Source organism: Gallus gallus, chromosome 1 (assembly GCF_016699485.2).
Source record: "Gallus gallus isolate bGalGal1 chromosome 1, bGalGal1.mat.broiler.GRCg7b, whole genome shotgun sequence".
In the NCBI taxonomy this organism is placed as follows: domain Eukaryota; kingdom Metazoa; phylum Chordata; class Aves; order Galliformes; family Phasianidae; genus Gallus; species Gallus gallus.
This window is the reverse complement of record NC_052532.1, coordinates 64,666,705-64,689,337: the sequence shown is the minus strand read 5'-3', so window position 1 is coordinate 64,689,337 and position 22,633 is coordinate 64,666,705. Positions and strand designations below refer to the sequence as shown.

Here is a 22,633-nt window from a genome sequence, read left to right as displayed (position 1 = left end):
AATCAAGCAAGAAAGATGACTGATGACAATCTGAGCCACAACAATGACAGCTGCACCTGCAGCAGTTTCTCTTTTTCGTAGCCAAAAACACATAGATCCTCTAACTTTTGCGAGGTCTCCCTCCAGCACTAAAATCAGCCTCAATTCTCCCAAGTTTGGGAGATACTGGGAGAATAATGGTGTCGGCTCATGAAAGATCTCAGTTTTCAAATAACAACAAATAAATAAATAGATAAATAATACAGACAAGACTTCATAGGAGACAGAAACCTTGGACCATTCAACATGAGGAAAAAAGTTATGAAACATCCACAGTTTTATTCATCATATTCATCATTCAATTTTGCTTTGGTACAGAAGGTGGCTGGAAGAGATTTGTTGCCACAGCATACAGCATCTTAAGACTGCAAAGGTTATGAATGAGGTAAGAGATTTGCCATAGAATAGGTGATGCATTCAAGGAGGAATACTGCAAGTCAGCCACTGTAAGTCTCAAAAGGGACCCAATCTTTCTCTTGACAAACACATCATTCTATGACGGGAAACCTGAGAAAATCAAGCCATCTAATTGGTTTGTGGGTTTTTTTGTTGTTGTTGTTTGGGGGAGGGATGTTTGTTGTCTTTTTTTTTCCTTCTTTCTTTCTTTTTTTTTTTTTTAAGTGGGACATTTGATGTGATGCATCATTTAGATTGGCTTGAATAGATCCATGAACTTGAAGAGAATTTAGAAGTGGCAAGTAGGTTGGAGTGAGAATTCAGACAGCTCATCTGGGTGCTGCAAGAGCAGCAGAATCTGCACATACATAAATCCTATGAGGAAGGAAGAAGAAAAAAAAAAAAAAAAAAGGATGCTGCAAAATTTTCTACCCTGCTTAGAACAGGGAAAACCTTGGACTGACCCCAGGGAAAAGGAACAGTGAAATTCAGTGATACAGACATGAAAGGGCAAAATGCTTTATCTTATGTTTGGTGCTAGATTTCTCTCAGGAAACATCTGAATCCAAGAACTGGAGGAAAGAATGAAAGCACATTTGGGACAGCGCCCAGCAATGCATATCTGTGACTATGCATGCAGCTATGTAGCGTATCATACAGCCAAACCTCTTTTTGAAACTTTTTGAGCATGAAGACCAAGGAAGACAAAGAAAAACTGAGAGTTTCAGGTGTCCTAAAGGCCTGAAACAACGCTTCCAAAGCTCTTCTAACACTATGTTCTGCAGAGAACAGCAACAAAGGAAGGTCTTCCTTTTTCTTCTGAACTCATCTGCAGAGTTTCCTCTTAGTAACAACCTGTCTGTGAATATTTAAATTATTTCTGAAGCAAATAAAAGGTTGCTGTAATAATCCATTGCTGATTTTGGTATCACTATACTCATTTTAACTACCATGCAGTAAACTACTGATTAGCTATTAGGTTCCTCTCTGCACTGTACACATTAGTGAAATTTGTTCCTTTCTTAATAGGTATTTATTTTAAAAGCCTGCTTCAGTTCGTTATCCAACATGACATATTTGTTGCATTTTGTGAGATATTCAGGCCAGGTGCCTTGATCTGGAAAAGCAACTAAATTGAAGACAGATCCAGTGGCAGGCTGCAATCTCATTAGCATAACATTAGGAAGGGTTGCTTCTCAACTAGGTTTTAACACCCAACACAGATCTTTCTTTCTCATTATTCTCCTCATTCTCTCCTAGTGATGGGCCTGTAGTAGGAGATGGACCCTAATTTACAAGAGTTTTCAGCTTTCTCCCCTGTACCATGACAAGATGTCATCTCTTGGCTCCTCTATTTATTCACTAACTAAACTCCCACCCTATAAGCATTTATTTTTCATGAGAAAAAAAAAAATTAAAATGGGGGTTAAAAAAGAAAATCATCAAGCCTTTCCCAGCCTGTCTTAATGGAAACAATGAGCCCAACTCAAGAAGGCAAGTAGTCAACTTGCAACATCTAGAAATACACAAGTCCTGTACCAAGACTACAGCAATGGACTATGAGGGCCAGTCAGCTTGCATCTGCTTCTGTCTGGCCAGCATAAGAAGCACAGCCCATTCCAGAGCAGATACCTGATCTGGTTTAGTAGATTTATGGAAGAATTTACCATTTCACCTGATTGATGACAAACAAACAAAAAACTTTTTCAAAACTCCTTAAGCACAAAAATGAGTCTGAAAAAATAGGTGTCTTCTGTCTCTTCATTAGGCAGCTCAGAAGAACAAACAGTCCCAATTCTTACTGTGACAGCAAGTACTGTCATGTTACAGAATCAAAGAATTACAGGGGTTGGAAGGGATCTCTAGAGATTGAGTCCAACTCCTCTGCTAAAGCAGAGTTTCAAGTGTCCTAAAGGAGACTTGACAGTCTACAGGAGGCTGCACAGGTAGGCATCCAGGCATGCCTTGAAGCTCTCCAGAGGAGACTCCACAGCTTCTTTGGACAGCCTGTTCCTGTACTCCATCATTCTGACAGTGCATTTGTATGCAACTTCCTGTGTTCTAGTTACTACCATGGCAGTAAAATTAAAGCTGCTTGTCTGGAACTCTTTAACAAAAGGAAGGCAAATTGGGTAAAATGTGAAGGTGCAGGTTCATATCTCACACAGTAATGGTGGGACAGTACCTAGGGAATTTACTACAAAAACATCTGAAACAAAATTAGAGACATTCGTACTCCTCCTACACACGGCCAGTTCTCTTTCAGACTGGAAGTGCAGTCCTGCATACAGCAGTAAAAATTACTTGAGGGAGGAGAGGTACAAAACCAAAAGACAAGAAGAGGAGGAAATTGTTCCCAAAGTCTTCTCAGCCCTGACATCTAGATGGCACTTGATCTAAGCTGTGTCACAGCTTCCCTGCAGAACAGAGATCTGGCTTTAAACAGTTTTGAATAGATCACCTTTTCCTCATGCAGAATGCTGCAAGTATGTTAGTCAAATATTTTCTGTTAAAACATTTTTCACCTGAAATTTAGGCATTTTAGGGGATGAGTAGTAAAGAAGTAGAGTAGGTCTTCCACAGAAAATGTCTATTACATCTCAAATCTAAAATCTCCCTTGCTAAGATGTTGCAGTTCAGGAACTGGGCTTCTCTGGCAGACTGTAATACTTACTTATCTGGCTATTCTGTCACCTTTTGCTATAGGAGCTGTACATGGGGTGTCTCCTTTTAGGCTGTAGATATAACTATCTGTAATTTCAATCATCATCTTCAGCATTTACCAATACAATTACTGGGTGAAAAGGAAAATCTTTTTTGACTTTTAAGAAAAGTCTTTTTTTTTTCACTAGGCTTTCTATAGAAGATTATGACTTCCTGTATTAAAAAAAAAAAAAAAATAGAGATCTACAGGTCAACTGATCCCACAGATACTCACATTAAATTCATGTTTTACTGGTAGCAAAATATATCAGGATATTTAAAAGTAGAAGGGTGGTGAGTCTCAGTCCCAACATTATCAGCAATGAGAATAATGTGACTTAAGCTAGTTTAATCTTCCCTGCACCTGACTTTAAAGGCTCAGGCTACTTGCCAAAATGAAGATGCTATCACAATTCCTATTCAAAATTTCAGGCATTTGGTATTATACTTCTGAGATCACTGTAAGAATGAACACAAAGATAGCAAAAGATCTCACGCATGAAGATTACAAGAGATATCTTGTTTTTCAGCTCATCTATGTGAAGTGACGTATTAAGATATTTCAGGAGCAGTATTTGAACACTGGCAAACAAATTCTATGGGAATTTCAGACTGTGTAATGATCTATACCATAATACAATGCACTAGAAGTGCTTACTATTAATTTCCAATATAATCAGTCAATTTGATAAATATGGACCAAATACCCTCATGTCTCCAAATACGAATTAAGCCCGAATATACAAGTACTCGATTTTATTTTATCTTTTTCACACTACATTAAAAAAAAAAAACCTTAAATAAGAATAAATAAATAAATAACACCACCACCTTTGGACTTGGATATGAAACAAAACAAAACAGCACCTTTGGCTGTGGTATGTAACCTTTTCTGCAGAACCACACTTGGAGTTCACATAGAGGAAATGTTCCTAGGTAGGTTTGCTTTCGCAAGCTGTAGATACATACTGAAATTTGCAGAATTAACATGTGTGAGGTCTCAGACCATATTACCACATATTCTAAATATAATCGGTAATTAAAATGATGTCATCTGAAACTAATTCTGGGCCCTTCACAGCAAGCCCACATTTTGAACTCACATCATACTGGCCACGTGCATTCCAATCTGTCCGTATCTCCTGCCTCCTTCTTCAAAACCACACAGGTGCCTCAGTGTCACCTTCCATGCTGCCCCTTCTGCACAGGATGTGCTATCCAAGACCACATGCCAAGGTACCCTCATTGTCAGTGCTTGCTTTTCATGCTGTCTGTAGGAATAAAGACAGTTAAAATATGATGTCAAATGCACATCAGAAACGTGCACCTCCTTGAGCTGACTGAGATCTTTCTTCTCTGACCCTTGTTATTCCTGTCTGTATCATACTGTTCTGGTCTGTGCTTTTCTGTCTTTTTTCCTTTATGCATTATTTTAAATTGTTGTTTTGTTTGTTTTTGTTTTTCTATTATTTCTACTTTATCAGAGTAGGCATATTAGGGTTATAATCTACAGACTGAATTCTTGGCATGCTCCTGACCACAGACACAGAATACTCATCACAAAACAAACTTAATGACTGTGGAACCATTTTAGCAGTTTTCTTTGCTGCTGAATCTGCTCACTTTAACAGCTGCTAAGTACTACAGATTTTTGAAAAAGCTATCTTCCTTATTCAGTTACTAAACACTGAGTGAGGAGCCTATCTTCAGGCACACATTTGTTTTAATCCTCAGCCTTTCACTGATTGCTTCAATTTTTTCAAGATAAATGAACTGCAAGTATTATCCTACCATTAATATCTGCACCACTAAAGACAACATCAACAACTTCCATTGATGAGTGGTGTTTGGGGTTCTCTCCCTTCCCTAAATAGGCAATTGAAAAGAATAGCACTATAAACTTCCCTCCATGTCACAGATAATTAGCTCTGGGCATCTTATTTTGTATGGCTTTGAGCCTTTTCTGCAGGTACCACCTCAAATGGCTGAAAATGTGCTTTTCGTTTAAGAATCACAGCAAGCAATCATGACAGCAGCAGTAACAAATTTCATGACAGCTCTACAACTCTTAAGTATCCAAAGCAGAACTGCAGGTTGAGACTGATTTAAAGCAAACTCCATGTTACTCTGTCAAAGCTAACACTCTTATGTCAATGGCTAAACAAAGTACATAATTTTATTATATGATCAACAGCAAACTGTACTGATGCTTTAAGACCTTTGTGTCCCATTCTGAAAATGCTCTGGGAACCTCAGAGTGCCAAGTAAAAAGAAAAAAGAAAATTAGAGCATTTTAATTTTATTTGTAAAGTTTAGAGACAATACACACACCAAGATAAAGGCTTTCACCCACACAGGTTACTCTGAAGTTAAATGAGACAAAGTTTCTTAGAAAGAAATATGACGATGATTTTACAGGTGAGCAAAGTGACACATGATCAGCAGTTAAGGTGAGTAATTTCAAACTTGGAAGATTAGCCACAATATTATATATATGGGCACTAATTCAATCCATGGCAGTGCCTGTTACCTTTTTGGAAAATCCTTCACCTATGCGCCTGAAAAAAAAATGAAGTCAATGACTTTCTCAGCGTGGCAGATGGTGTCCGTGACTGAAGAAAGGGTGCTGGCCAGATTTTGTGGTTATAACATGCACAAAGTCATTTCTGCTCCCTAGAGTATGTGCAGTATGTTTATTTGTGCACAGACAAAAAATCTTCGTCCTTCTACTAACAGTTCCTCCAACCCTGCTGCCCTACTGTTCAGAAATTCTATTTCAGCATGTGTTAATGGAAAAGATAAGGATTTCAATTTCAAGATGTTGGCAGAAAACAAATCCATATTTTGTTGCTCCAGTTTCTCCTGGAACAGATTGAAAACAACTATTTAAATCCTATCCCGAGGACTGTAACAGCAGCCAAAAATGCTCAAAAGAGGTTCCCTATCAAGATGCTGTTTTTCTTACGCAGTGACTCATTATTATGAATCACGGTATATTCATCATTATGAACACTTGAAGTCTGGTAATCTTTTTTTGATTTCAAATTATTAAAATCTTTAAAAAGAAGTACATATGCAACAAAAAGCACGCTAACGAGTAGCAAGCTTTGGCAAATATGTTAAAGACAAGGTGATAACATTAATCATCATGCTACTGTGAATGTAAATAACTGTAATTATTAATGTTATTTGTTAAGCATAGAAAGTGTGATTTGTAAGACGCATATCTGTACACATTACTCTGTAAATTGAAATGGACTTCAGACATCACCAATGCTGTGAAGACTCATGTTGGCCCTGGCAGTCATGATTGCTCAAAGCACAGGTGGAAATCAAAGGTAGACTCACTATCCTTGGAAGTCCCTGCCAGAACAGAGTTATGGCAGATAATTGTTTTTCTTCTGCTTAGTGCTAACTCTTTTCTCAGGAAGACGATGAACATGGTCAGAATGATCATGGCTTGGATGCCTAGAAATAGTAAATTTGTAGAAAGGAATTGAAAAGAAAGATTCTCTCTCTCTATTTTTCTAAGTAAAGTAGTAGCACTCAGGTTACAAATGTAGTCATCTGAAATAACAGCGCTGTCACATGTAGGAATATAATTCCGTGCATGGAGAGAACCAAGTCACTGCAAATGTGAACACATTTCAAAGTGACTGAAAATGGGTGATGCGTTTGATAGAAGAATATGGCCAAAGGTCAGGAAGTACAAGAAGAAGGGAAAGGTCCATATTTGTAGTATCCATTCCATAACAAAGACTTCTGTAGCCAAGAAAGCAGCAGAGAACATTATGCTCGGTAGAACAGTCCTTTGGGAGTTCTGGAAAACATTGGTGAGTTTATCTAAAATGAGAAGAGTTGACAGTGAAGATACACCATTTACAACTTCCACAGTCCCAGACAAAGTGAATCACAAGTGTGATCATTCTGTGACTACTTAAAGAGTACTTAAAGAGTTACCTGTGTACCCCAGAAAATGACTTCTTAATGGAAAACTGGTGGAGAAACCTTCTCTACCAGTCTTTATGGGGAACATAATTCCTCTAAAATATACGTGTTCGTGTACGCAAATAAATTGCAATCAAGACTGGCCTAAAAAAAAAAAAAAGGGAATAAAAATATAGTCAAGAAAGAAAATGACATCCAAGACAAAGCAAAAGTAGATCCATTAAGAGACTGGGATTCCCTCACTAAAGAGGAATTTTAGGTGTTAATATTGCCAGTCTCTAAAACAAGTGAAATCATTTAAAAAAGTGAAAAAGCAAGCGAAAGCAAATTAGAGTACAAAAGGAGTATCCAGATCAGTTACCTCTATTATGTTATTTCTTATGTTATGGGGAAGCGTAATGGAGAACTAGTAGAATATTCTTGTGGAAGGCTGTCAGAACTATTTTAGTAATATTTATTATGGTATGCCATTAGTCATGAAGTCAAGGATACACACAATATACAGACACAAAACACAGCATAACATCTCTGGAACAAACCATCAGATAGAGAGATTGGTAAAACTCAGGACTTGCTTTAAAGATTAATCTTGGCAGCCCAGAGAAGAATTGACAAGAGACAAGAGCACAGTTGTAGATTAGAGCCTTCTAACACCAATGCTTGTGATGCATTAGAAGAGGCTTACAAGCATATCAAGAGGAAAGGAAAAAGGAAAACTTCATTGCAGTTGAAGGACTTTTTAATAAAAGTCAGAAAGACGTGTAATGAAACAGGATGGTGTTACCACCAGTGAAAAAGAGCTGACAAACATCTGAGCCGGTGGCAGTAGTTTAGGGATAGCCAGAGGAACGGTTGCTTAACTTTGATATTAAGCTTGGAAGGAAATCCTGCAGTTTGTTGAGGGACTGTTGAGTCTGGCACAATCAAACATGGATCGATTTCCACAATTACTGAGCCTACAAAAGGCTTCTGTACAGCTCTGTAATAGCACTCCCCTGCCTCAGCTTACCACTACAGCTCTCCAGACACACAGTGCTCATTGAAAATCTTGGCAGAGTGCTTTTTTGGGAGCCACAGAAGAGAACTTTAAACAGACCCAGAATATCCTTTTTTTTGTTGTTGCTTTGGACTCAGGTTTAGTGGGAAGAGCAATAGGCAGAAAGCAAGTTTTAAGGAAGCAGCCTGAAATGAGGAGAAAATACAACACACAACGTCCAAAGAAACTGTATCAACAACATTTCCATTTCATATGTTTGGATGAATTTCACTGAGAGCTGGAGCAGAAAGACATTCTTCAAAAGCCTTTACCCAAATGTCTCCAAATTTGGTCAAAAGGGATCTTTAATGAAATCACATTAAAAAAAAAAATTAAAAAAAAGAAAATAAAGAAACAGAAACTCAATTACTACTGAACATTTCAAATCCGTATATCTAAGCCGCTTGCTTAGTTTCTCATTTTGCAGCGCAGCAGTGTTTACACTAATAAAGCCAGAATGAACAGTTGTTGATTTTTCTTCTCTTCCTTCCTCCCCTAGAAAAAAAAGGACTGGCCAATGCTACACCAGTTAAAGTCTAAAATACTTTGCAAATCAATTCTCCGGAGGGAGGAAGAAAGGGATGAAGGGCGCTGGAGAAAATGAAGCAATCATTTCACAATAAAACCAATGAGACAACACTGAAGCGTGGCCAGAAGTGCCACATGCCACTGTAAACAGCATGAACAAGTCTATCAGTGTAGTCACGAGCAGAGGGCTGGTGTCAGAGAGGAGGGCACAGCACGGGAAGGCCACAGAAGGTCCCACTACTCCCCAGGGGAGTCAGTGCCGTAGATCTGATCCAGTTCAGTGCAGCGGGGTCGTGTCACCATGGGACAAAGATTCAGAATACAGCAATGTTGTCTTATCTAGCAAGTTTTATTTCTGGCTGACAGAACTGGCCTTCTGGGTCTCCAAAGACGCAAATCCCAGGCTCCTTTGATTTGTGAAACTGGAAACACTTGCTGTAATCTCAGCTTGTTTAAAAAATAAGCATGTTTCTATCCCTGTTCTATCCTCTATCTTTCTAAATTATCTTGACAACATATACTGACTGACAGAGTTGAAAGTGCCGTAAGTGTTTTCTTACAATCAGGTTATTTTCACAGTCAGAACAAACAAGTACCCAGAACTGACCTCGGAGATCTCTCTCAAGTCTTTTAAAGGATCACACTGTTCATTTCAGCTATGAGCAACAGCACTGCTCTGACTACCGGGTCCAATTGCAATTGCTCACAGCTGTAACAACTCTAGTGTGCAAGCAGGGTGACGGCAAACCACTAATTCCAGGCCGGGGCTGTGGCCTGAGAGCTGGGCACAGAGGGGACCTTACAGCAGTCTCATTCCTCTGAAGTAAGTACTAAAAACCTCACTGGGCCCAACAGGGGCCAAAGAAAAGAAAACACTGATCACAACCCACCATCCTCTTGCAGCTGCTTCACCCCCATATCCAAATCCTGGATGAACTCTCCAAGACCGTACAAACCACACACTGCTCCTGTCTGGAGCCTGTGAGCAGGGCACCCCCAAGGAGCCCACACGTCCACCCTTGCTGACCAGCACTCAGAAATAACTCCTGCTAAAACTCTGGGTAATGGATGGTAGAAAGAAGAGAGAATTAAAACTTTCCCTACTGAAAAATCCTTTCTCTCACCGGCTCTGACACTGAGCACTCAAATACTAGCACTGCTGCTTTTCAGAATCCCAGTCTTACTCCTCTGCAGCCACAACTACTGTAAGAAGCAATGGGTGAAAGCCTTATTTCTAAGGCTACTGATGAAAAAAAAAAGTGAGATAAAATGCTCTCAAAAACTGAAGAGTAAAGCATAAACAGAGTTGCCAGCAGAGGGAATTAGGTGGATGTTCGTCAAGTACTGTGATTTTCTACTTTTCAAAGCTGAGCACACACAGCATGAGAGCTTTGAAAATTCACCCTGATCCAGGCTTTCTGGATCTACCTATATCAAGAAACAGTTTTTGAGAAGGAAGGGATCAGAATATCAAATGATACTGTCTTGTCCTTGATTCTGAATGCTAGATCTACTTTAGTAGTATTACGTTCAGTAAATTAGTTTTAATGTTTACTTCTACTACCCTTACAATACTCATCGATTCTCTTATTTACAGTGACATTGCCACAGTTCTTTTATTCTATAGCTACTCTTATTTTATTGGTATTATAGTGGCACGAATTAACTCCCATAGTAGGATCGTGTCATACCAGACAGTAAAAAGAATTAAAAACAAAGTTTAAGTCCCAAAGATTTTCCAATTCTGAGTAATGTTCACAATCTTTTATTGCAATTTATTCTGTTATTGACCCATTTTATGTACTTCATCTTCTTCATATACCCAAATTTGTCTGTCTTCTGATACACTCCTGCTCTTTTCAAGAAGTGTACCTTCTATAAACTGACCACTTACAGGTCCTTTCTACAAACCCTTTAGAACTGTATAAATAAGGTTCTTTAATCCATGTGACTGATTAAGATGTGACTGGAGGCCCCTTTATGTCAACAACACCTGACAACAACTTCAGGGAGAACCTCTTGAAATATAACAATCCTTCACGAATTAGATCTTGCTTACAACTTCACTGGATGTTTATTTCCAAAATATTGAGCACCTAGTAGTAATTTCCAAAGTCATGCAGCCATCTTACTGTAGCTCTTCCTTCTTGGTACATAATACAATAATGCAGTACTTCATCAAATGCTTTTCCAAGAATAGAACTTTTTTTTCTTTGAATTCAATTATTCTTACAAACACAACAGATTGAAATCAAGTAATGATGGCATGAACACTCTTAATTACATTCAAATAGTATTCTAGATTGATCTTCCTGCTCATGCACATACTACCTCCATAACCAGTTAACAAGAGGTGAAGGAAAAACAAGAGTTTCTTACCTTTCTCTTAGGTTTTTTCAGTATGATGATTTGCACACGCATGGTAAGAAGAGGTTAAGATATTTTGCATAACATTATGAATTAGTAAACTTCACTAGAGAAGTTGTGTTGTTTTTTTTTTTTAAGTATGTTTCAGGATGATCAAAGAACTCATTACTCTCAGGGTTTGTAGAGAAAAATAGTTTTAAAATGTTTAGGCAAAAGGAAGAATTTGGCTTTGAAGAAAACTGCATAGAAATAGAATCAATTTAATTTCTTCTGAAATAGGTCTCCTACTGTATTTTCAGAGAGGCAAAATCTAATTTGCTACAATAACAGATAAAAAGATCAGCATACAGTTTTGAGATTGTTCTGAGAGATAATATCTGGTAGATTACATGAAGTGGTCAATTAGTTTTTGATTGTCTGCAGAGCAAAACACAGAACTATCTGTTTAATAAATCAATCTCAGCCTTATTTTCTTAGGATTCCTAGAGTTAAATCTGTATGTCAGTTGTGAAGTTCAGAAGAGAAGGAAAATAGCTCCCAGACAATGCATGGGGTCACAACTCCTCTAGTTCAAACTGATAGTGTTCTGGAAAATCCTCTTCATTCAAAAGACCCATGATGACAATGTCTTCAAGAGTCTCTGCAAAATTCCAACTTATGAACGTGCATAGGTACTGAAATGCCTTAGGGAAGAATGCAGAAGTAAAAGATCTTGACAATCTGAGGAACTGTCTTCTGAGATTGTACTTGTTAATTTCTTGTGTTATGATTGTGTTATCTGCCTGTGTGACTAATTAATATATGAGGAAGGAAGAGAAAAACTTTGTAAACCAATCATAGGATTCTGTGCTCTGAGATGTATGTGGGTACAAGCAAGCTTCACAAGTGGACAAGAGATTCTGAATTAAAAGGTGATTAGGATGAATCTTTCCTCTACAGACCTGAGTCACTAAAGGATATTAACTGATTGCATCAGACCTGGAAAGCACACACCTTACATCTTTCAGATCCATAAACCATAACAGTATGAAATGAAGGAACATGGCTGAAGTCAACACTCAAAAATTGAAATGGTAAATGGTGTCAAATGCCAGAAGTCTGCGTCTCCACCCCCTTTGCTTCTTTGAAATTTGGGAGCTCAGTCACCAGGTCCAAATAGACAAAAACTGAATTACTACCGTGAAAAAAAATCCTTTTGAAAAATAGAGAGAATGACCAAAAGAATTGCAAGGAGACTAAGTTGTGTAGTTGTAACTGACAGAATATATTTATGGAAGCCAAGGCCTATTAATCTGACAGAAGTTCATGCCAAACCTTTTCTCAGAGTCCAATGACTCTGAAAAAATTTCAAAATGGTCCTACTGCTATCAGCAAACCAACTACCAGCATAAAGTCCCATCCAAGGCACAGGGTGTCATTTCCATGCTAAATTTTCAAGCCTTGATGGCTGGTGACAGAATAGCACCACACTAAAATATGTTTGCTATCACAAGTTTTTGTTTGTTTTAAAAGGAATGATGACACACAAGACCCACAGAACTTGCCTTAGAGCATGTTATGATGTGGAAAGCATCACTTACACCACTGATGAGGACAATATCAGACAGATGTCCTCAGCTGTTACATAGATCACTCCAAGGATTTGAGGAAGTTAAAATAATCAGCACAGCATCCATATAGTCATAGAAGTTGTCGTTGCATATGCTGGAGTGCCAGTTATGTTTAGTATAACCTAGAGACGTACATGTCAGAAGAACTATTTGAAGTTGCAGCTAGTCTAGTAGCCATTAACAAATTACATACACTTTCTAAAAAAAGATGTTATCACAATCCATTATTATCACCAAAAAATGTCAAGGTAAACTCTTCCATTCAAAGTGCTTCAAGAACACCTTTCCCACCCACCAGAGTCACTAAGGCTAGTTCTTTTTGTTTCCCTCAGAGCTGCAGTCATGCACATGAGTAAAAAAAACCACATGAAAAGCTTTTGCTTTCATCTGCTTTTTTTGGACGTAGCCAAGGTCTATACAGGTGTATGCCAGATGGGCATGGCTAAACTGCTTGTGTTGACAAGTGCAATATTTCCAAATGTTTTGCTGTTTTTCTTGGACACTCTTCCAGTGAATGCCTAAGATTTCTGCCATCTACTTCATTAAATCCTGGAAAATTTTAAACTTGCCTGTGAAAGCCAGGAGCAGATGAGAATATTGCATCTGGGACTGGATGTTGTTTTGCTGGAGTTTGAGGTTTTTCTCCATTCTGTCAGATAACTGGTGTCAGAGAAAACAAGTTGTATGAGAAGATTTAATGCATCCTTTGAAACTGATGATTTTCTTTGGAAACAGAGTGCAACGCTGGCTTTGTGGGCTAACAGTAAGCATTCTAGCTGGGAAGTGAGAGGGGGTGGCAGTTCAAGCCAAGACAATCAGCATGATGAACAGCACTGGGACACAGTAGATGGAAACACAATACCTGGGGCAAGGTACCGTGGGCTCTCCTCTGGAACCTGAGCTGCAGAGTAGGAAGTGTCTGGCAAAAGGAAAAGAAGTAGCAGCCCCAGGTGGGAGATGAGTAATTTGATTTCTGATGTATTTGGACCATGAGCAGAGGAACTCAGCCTGAAGCCACTTCTTTAGGTACTCACAGGCAATGTAGATCTATCAAAGCCCTCTCCAGATTCATATGACCATTTTGGTTATTTGCTAGTTTTGTTTATTTGTGTTTTTTTTTTCATAAGCGTTTGTAGAAACTTAATTTAAGTACAAAATAGTAATTTGGTTGCTCCAATAGTAATGCCTCCTATTTTATTATGTTGGCCCATGACATCAGAGGTGGGCGTTGGTGGTATGGCAGTAGAGTCTGAACCTTCCCACCAACATTCTGTTACATTCTGTTGCTGTGTGACAGATGGCAACAGAGGGGCAGACTGACAAAATGGTGTCTGACACGGAAATGCATATAAAACAAAGGTGTATCATTGAATTTATTCATGTGAAAAAATTTGCACCCACTGATTTTCATTGATGCTTGCTGAACATCTCTAGAGACCAAACAGTGGATCTTCCATTATAATCTGTAATAAACATATGGTTTCACTTTTGTATACCTATCTGAAGGATCTATAAACATTTATTTCTTAAAAAGGTACTAAACATTGGCAAAAGATCATGTTCCATCCATTACTATTCTGAAAAAATGCAGTCATTTATACTTTCCTAAGTTCCTGCAGAAAACTTAAGTTGGACATACCACCACAAATTAAGCTGTGAATTAATACATATTGATTAAGGCAATCAGTTAAGTTCAAATGACTCTACCTATATAAAGAAGCAGACAAAGACACCATCTGAACAGCAAATACAACCCCGGAGCACTGGCATTTGTGTTAACATTGATTTCGGACAGAAGAATGAAAAAAAGGTACCCTGTCTCTTGGACATCAGCACAAGAGAACTTACTTCTTTTTGCAAGAAATGAGTTCATTCCTGCAATAAGCCTTCCTTCTCTTCCAAGACCATGGCAAAAATAACCCATGTCTATAATCACAACTCTATGCCCTAAATCAACACTGACAAATGATGCTGGTCTTATCAGTATGACTAACAAGAACCAAGATCTCACTAACAGAAAAGCTAACATGAAGGCTGGAGTTACTCAATTTTTTTTTTTTTTTTCCTTCAGAATACACCACATTTTTTTGGAAGACAAAGTTTTATCCTTGTCTAATTTGGACAAGGCACTGAGAATGTTTAGATGAGCGGCATTCTCCACTATTCATGAGAAACATTCTTTTTTAAAACACGAAGTTTCTACTTACATTTTATCTTCATGTGCTAGGATAGCAAATAAGCAAGGAATAGAATTTGTTTCTTATTAGAGTTGTATTTTTCTTAAAATACACCAAGAATCAATGTAGATTTAGATAACTCTGAATTCACTGACTTCAAAATCCAGTGTATTAGATGTTGCTGTTATCCATGAACCAGCATCTACTATGCCTATCTGCACCGGACTTATTTATCAGTACTTCTTTGAATGTCCTCTAGAGTAGCAGTACCTTTTCCCCCATCTGATTAGTAACTCTAAAGTAATTCTACATTCCTTCGTCTCTTTTGCATAATTTGGCAATTACTCAATTGCTGAAGTACTCAAGTAAACTCTTTTACTCTACACATGGCACAGATTTTTCCAACCACTTCTCTTAAGAGTTTCTTCAGACCTGAAGGGTTGTTGACAGTTGTTGAATTCCTGTATTGCTAGGGGATTTATCATAGCATTTCAAAGTGTTTAGCTCTCCTGCGCTTTTAGAAGACCTGCAACTTTCAAATGCATTTATTAGAAAAAATGGAACACTGAAGATGTAGTGATTCACTTTAAACTGTATATTTACTGAAAAAAAAAAAAAAAAAAGAATTTAAGCTGCCACAGGCAACCATGTCTTAAGCAGCTTCCTAAATTGTTTTCATGTGAATATGTTTTTCAAGATGTGTAAATTGAGTCACGTTTTTGTCTGTCTTCTAAACTAGAATCTAGAATCAGATTTCTTATTGAATTTATTTGTAGGGCTTTGTTTTTATCACCATAAATGATCATCAACTCTCTCTTTTTTTGGCTGTGTTTTTTTTTTGTTTGTTTGTTTTTTTTTGTTTTTATGTTCACTTGTTCTTGGCTGATCTGACAAATCAAAGAGCTATGCAATCTACATGTAGTTATCCTGGTGTATTTTTTTTTCATGCATGTAATGAATCCATGTGTATATTTGCAAGTTTTCTCATAATTAGGCCAAAAACAACACAACTTAGCAGAGATGAGGGAATGCAATCAAGTGTGACGTTGACATCTACAATTAATTATTTGTTCAAGCCCATGAATAAGAATAGCATCAGAACTTTATGCTATAGATATTTTCTTGGCTTATCATCACACTTCATATCATCTCCCCCACAGATTGTAGTGGAAGGTTCTAAATAAAATCTGCAAGCACATGACTGGCTTTCTTCTCCCCTTTCATTTTATGGCCTTTTGGATGCTTGTACGGGGATTCTAATAGGGGAAATATAGGCAATTTATCGTCTTCTAGCCTGAGACAAACTTCACCTTCATATCTTTCATTGATAAAGTCTTTTGCACATTCTCCTCAGGAAAGTCACATAACATCACAGAAGTATATGACACGGTTTTCATCAGGATGTAGGTGGTAGTATCTAATTTTCATTTATCTATTGATCTTTCCAGGTCCCATTCTTCATCCAAATCAGTTATTGTATCACTTACCTTGTCATTTTATGCACCTATCCATCTTTACTTTTACTTGGTCTTCAGCTGAAGTTTTCTCTCTTTTTTTTTTTATTCCTGTTTTCATTATGTTAGACTCCACTACTTCCTTTGCAGTATCCTGTGGAAACAGTAGTCATGTAATGGAATCTGAATGCATTGATTCTCATTGCATTTCACTCTCCCTGTTCCTAAACCTTTTCTTGTTTACATATTTTAACTCAAGCAAACCTCCCGGGAGGAACTGGATCATCTTCCTATCACCAGTTTTGGTGTCTATTTTATTCATGTACTTCCTCCTAGATCATCTTTCACAGTTAATTATTATACCTACAAACTCATAACATTGTCAGACTTGTAGAACACACTAGAGACCTAACAAGTAGATTTGCATCACAGCAACAGCTTGTAAGAACAAACTGATGGCTAATTAGACAATTCTACTCTTTATGCTCTCAAGCAGAGTAGACGCCTCGTAGGGTTTAACAGCTCATACACGTAAGGTACCTGCATTCAATTCATTGCCTTGAAATCCATTTGTCTACAACTCAGAAGTATATCAAATCCTACCTTTCTTCTCATAGTTTGCACCTCTTATCCAAAAGGAAACCATATCTCCCTACTCCCAAGTCCACATCCCATATAAAGATCCACGTTCAATCAATCCCAAGATTTCTTCCTTCTATCAAGGAAAGATTTTTCTTAATGCCTTTTCTATTGAGGTTCACTGCATAGAATTACTTTACCTCTTCAACATAAAATGTCCAGTAGAAAGCAAAACAAAACAGTATATAGATATACCGGATACACTGATCTTTGCTACTATCTGTGTGTAGAATTTTGAAATTCCTGAAAAAAAATGTCCTAGCACTTTTTAATTAGCAAAATTAAAGCTATCAATTTTTGATAATTATGGAATAATCATTTTATATTCTCTAACTGTTATGACAAATTAACACATCTGGCATTTTTTCTTGGAGTTTTTTTTTTTTTTTTTCTTCCAGCTAGAGTAGATCTGACTTCCGATGGCAGAGAACTTTGAGATTTTGCATCTTGAGGCAGATGGTACTATTCTGTGACTTAGTGTCTTTTTCTCCTTTTCCAAAAGCTTTTTTAATTTCAGAAGCACATCCCATTGTCAGAGCACAAATGTGACACGAGAAGCTAAGCCTTGTTCTTAAAAACATCTGGAGGATTCAGAAGCTGCTAAAAGACAGCAGGTCTTATTTACTTCACTAGCTTAGGTAAATTTGCAATGCTCATGTGCTAAATACGGCATGTTCAACAAGGGTTTTCTTCTGTGTCAAATTGTAATTGCCTGCTGCTTCTAAGATGTCATTATAATTATACCTTTTCACTCTGCATTTTAACCTCCAAGGTGGATTGAGATACCCCAGTTTCAGTTGAAAACTGATTAATGTTTGACAACAGATGTCAGCTCTGGCAACCATGGCTGTGCTAGGATTTCATTCTTGGAAGAGGGCTGACCTTGTGTCTCCTTCACTGGACCTACAGGCAAGTCAGATATTGCAGTTGATTTGATCTTTCTATAAAGGAGCTGGGTAAGGCTAGAACATGTTGGCAGAGGTGAGACAAATCTCATTTTCAAGAAATGACTGCTTTCCTGAGCACCGGCCCAGACCACCAGCAGAGCCCATGCAGCAGGCCAGCTGCCAGGCATCAGGATACGGAACCAAGCCCCTGGGCTTTTGCAAGGGTGAGGTCAGACAGAGGCAGAGTATGCATGTCCACTTGTTGTTTTCCAAAAGATCCCTGGAGCTTTCCAGGCTATACTTGAAAAAATTATTTCACTAACCCTACTTTCTTCTTCTCCAGCCACGTCTTCACATAATGAAGTCTCACCCATAATCAGGTATTTTTCTGTGGTGAAAAGGTGGTAAGGCCATGGCACTTCCTGCGGAATCTATACTTCTCAGACTTGGGAATCCACAGCACAAGAAAAGGAGCAGACACAAGATCAACACCAGGAGCACCACTCTGTGAATTGTACAACGCCTATTAAACTGCTGTGGGAGGAGGGAGAGAGCACCAGGACAGCTTCCAAAATCTACCAGAGAGACACAACCACTTCTCTTTGTTTTTGTGCGACCCAGGAGAGAGAAATCAAGGAAATTAAGTGATTCGTCAAAAAAAAAAATCAAACGGGGTCTTTGTCACTAAGATGGTTTGCCTAAGTTGATCTATATTCTACACCTTTCTCTGATGTTGTGGTCTTATTTTTGATGCTCTGTCTGGATTTTTAGATTCCTGATTCTTACATGATGATGTTATTGCTCATTGGTGACTGAAGTTTTTCCAAGTTGCACAGGAGTGCAAAATTCTCAATGCAGATTCACAGCTCCATCTCTGGTATAGTTTAATCTCAGCAAGTCAAGCAGCAAGGGGTCCCTCAAAGACATTCTATTTTGTACTTTTTCACATAATTACCTTTGCACTATCACTACTCCTGCCTCATGCTTTGTTTTAGAATCTTGTGGTAAATATTTATACTGATCACTGATTTAGGAGGAGTAAAAAAACCTTTCCTTCTTCTCCAGAAGTGCTTAGACTCATCTACTGCTGCTGCACTCACATTTTACTTTTTGTCCTTTGCTAACCTGGCCTTACTATGTCTAATCTGTACATGACTGCGACAGTCTTAGCTAAATATAAAGGATTTGACTGAATTCATTCAATTAGTAACTGCACCATTCAGAGAGCTGTACCAAAAATAACTTGACTTCGCTGGTAGTTTAAGTAGCCCTTTAGCAGCACTTAACAATTACTACTGATGGAAGATATCTCTACTGATTGAGGATCATCAAGGCTTGGAGTGAGTCAGGTAGCTCCAGCTCACACAAGTCAGAGCTGGCAGTTCGTGTCTGGAAAATGTCAAAAAGAAAAAAAAAGAAATTACAGGGTGAAGTCCAGTTAGAAAACCCAGCACAGATTTATTGTCAAACCACTGGCTGGGGGACAAAAAATTTCTCTTCTATTGGCATTACATGACAGGACAGTTGATGGTTGTTTTTCGGAGAGCCACTGTAGTTTGCCTAAAGGTGCAAGAAAGTCAGAAACTTCCTCTGCTTCCTCACTTTCAGACTGTATTCACTTAATATGCACAGAAAATAAACTGGACAGGTGAAAGTTGCTCAAACACCAAAAAATCAAGTCTTGGTTTTGCTCTGGTATTCCCATGCCCCTAGAGTCACAGTAACATCTGACAAAGTACACCAGGAAAAATCAAATATTGTATCCCCATGTTCCAACATTTTTCTTCACTGCCCCTTCCTCAGTGCACATTGCTGTTTTTCACTTTGCTGATTTCAAATGCAGGAGAAAGCCTGAAATCAAAGCCTTACCATTCTCTTTACAGAGGACGCCACCTGGGTAAGAGAGCACTGACAGCCTTCCATTAGCCCTTTGCACAGTGTTTCTTGTGAAACAAAGATTTACCTACAACTAAATGAGAAACTCCAAGGAGCCAATGAATCATCCACCACATAACAGAACCAGGGTGCCAGCAGAAGTTCAGGTACCGGGTACTGGCTGGGGCAAGGAAAGAGCACCTACGGAATGACTTAGATTCCTTCCTACCTGCAGAGTCTCAAGGCTGTAGGACAGAACTTGCCACCAACGTCACTCAAAAGCAGTTGGGAGAAGTAGCAGTGCATTGTAGCCACTCACTGGGAAGCAAGCTGAGATCCCGACAGCTGCAGACAGCCTTCAGCATAACCCTGAAGGAATATAAGTCACTTCAAACAAACTAGATGCTTCTGAGAAAGAAAGAAAACTTTTACAGAAAGCATAAATCTGATAGACTTTTAAAGAAGAAATAGACAAGTGCATTTGCAGGTGGAGACAGTCTATTACCCTGTGAAAACAAGAATAATGCCACTCCCATGCATTATGGGCAGTGAAACACGAGGATGCAAGGCATCAAGACCAGAGTGCCTTAGGAGCCCAGGATGGAAAAGGGATGTATGAAAACGGCAGTGCATTTAAATAGATGCATCTAAGCATATCCTAAGTATTCTACAATCTGTTAACTGAACCAAGATTCTGGGAGAGTAGGTACTACAAAACTAAACAAACATACAAAAATAAACACAGAAGCAGAGAAATGGAAAGGAGTAGGGGGAAAAGATAGAGTGCAGCGATGAAGTAACAATCCTTATACAAAATTTTCAGGTGAGGGGGAGTGGGAGCTGTAGAGCTTTAAACTCACATGCTGGAAGGCATCAGTACTGTGCTTCTTGTAGCTACTCCAAGAATAAACACATCTGTGTGAGAACTAGCCCATGTGACAGAGATGCACAAATGTGCTTCACTGAAGGAGATGTCATGTAGATCACAGATGATCATTTGATGTGGCATTTGTTCGGGTAACCATGCAGTTTTTTGCAAACAGCAAACTAAGCAACTGTACAAAATTTGTGGTTCACTGCTTTCATCTTCCCTGCGGCTGAATAAAAACTTCTTATTTTTTTTAATGTATTACATAACTATTTGATCCATTCATATTTCTCTTTTTTTTTTTCCCAGTTGCTCTCCCACCTACAGGTTTGCATCATATACGAGTGCTCACTGCAATCCATTCAGACATTCTTCATTCATAGAGATGCAGTAAAGAAATATATCCAATAGCCTGCCTGAGATGGAGATGGCATTAAATCTCTTTGAGGAACCCAGTGGAGGTCTTTCAGAAATGCCTGCCATTATCAGTTCAGCACCTTTTTAAGAAAAAGATGTTTAGAGAACCTGCAGATGGATTAAATGTTGAATTAAGCTCTTAAATATCTTTCAGGAAGAAGCTCAAATGCCCGGTGCTGGCCCAGAGGCCTGTAAATACCATACATTAAAATGGAAGTATTGTAAATAGTCTCCTACTCTTCGATAGACATCACAATGAAATTGCTGTGATTTTTTGTTTTCAATACTCACATGCTCATCTTTTGGACATTCCTCATATTAAACTCATGTTTATATCTGCTGTTTGCAACAAGTTTCTAAGGCAACAAGGAGATGGAGCAAATAGTTTTACTCTGCACAAGTAATAGGTAATTTAAAACATCTCTTTTCAAGCAGAGTCAGGTCATCTGCACATCAAATTCTGCAAATGACACTGAGTCCAAGAAAAGTCAACATATCCAGCAAGACAATAACAACAATCCTAAAGTGCTGTAAGCTCCTATTAATTAAGAGGATCAGGGCTGAAAGTCAGGGGTGTGTAAAATATCCTGCTGCCAAACATCCACCCATTATAACCACATGGTGAGAAAAAGACTGATTAACTGTGAGTTTATTGCCAGAGAATACAAACACCATGTAGTTTCAGCCAAGGTGAAATTCACTTCTATCCCAAGGGTCTTACTGGCACCCACATACATAGCAGGTGCATCATACAGTAGGCTCCAAGAGGATCTGATCCACAGCTCAAGCCAATAGAGAGACTCCTCATAAACAATTATCAATACTGCTGGTTTAAACTGAAGTTCTGTTTTTTTTGCTCAATACAAGTTAGAAAGCAAGGGGTTGATCCCAATAAGACACCAGTGCCTATGATAACCTGAACTTGACAGGATGAGACCTCACTGGGACCCTTCAGTATTTAAATGAAGCTTATAAACAAGATGGAGGTCAACTTTACACACAGTCTGATAGGACAGGGGAGAATTGTTTTAAAATAAAAGGGAAAATTTAGGTTATATGTTCGGAAGAAATTTTTCCCTCAGAGGGTGGTGAGGAATTGGCACAGGCTGCCCAGAGAAGCTGTGGATGCCCCATCCCTGAAGGTGCTCAAGGCCAGGCTGGATGGGGCCCTGGGCAGCCTGAGCTGCTGGGTGGCAGCCCTGCCCGTGGCAGAGGGTTGGACTGGTTGGGCTTTAAGGTTCCTTCCAACCCAAGACATTCTATAGTTCTGTGATAATTCACCAGCATGAAAAATGAATCTGACATCCTTTAAGCTTTATAGAAACAGAAGTAGCTTATATAAAATTAATGTTTCTGAACACAAGCTGGTCATGAGACAAAAAGCTCTTCTCTAAAAGTTCCTTTACTCTATGGTCACTAAGAGATCAGAGCAGGATTAGGCTAGACCTCTCAGGACCTTAACAAATGAGCCTCTGAAGGGAAGTGTATTTTTGGAACCCTGGAGACCGAAGGGGGTGAAATGAGCAGTGTCAATATGGGTCAGACTCCTGAGAGGAAGAACATGCTACCAGGGCTGAGGAGTGGTGAGCAGGCATCTCCTCACCCAGCACACTGAGGTCAGGAAGCAGCTGCTGCAGGCGGTGCTGACAGCACCTGACAGCCCAGTGACACCCAGGTGACACAGTGGTG

At 38.7% G+C, this 22,633-nt stretch overlaps 1 long non-coding RNA gene across 2 annotated transcripts in view; it reads right to left on the bottom strand.

Annotated features, from left to right (window-relative positions):
• LOC101747667 overlaps positions 1-22,633 on the bottom strand; it is a 161,544-nt gene that overhangs the window by 132,294 nt on the left and 6,617 nt on the right. Inside the window, exons 1-3 of one of the 2 annotated variants that reach the window (XR_005842761.1) lie at positions 19,078-19,195; positions 16,292-16,412; positions 4,242-4,409 (exon numbers count right to left, since the gene is read on the bottom strand). This is a non-coding gene — a long non-coding RNA (uncharacterized LOC101747667). Of the gene's footprint in view, positions 1-4,241; positions 4,410-16,291; positions 16,413-19,077; positions 19,196-22,633 lie in introns of those variants that run through there. The other variant, XR_005842768.2, reaches the window with a different exon arrangement.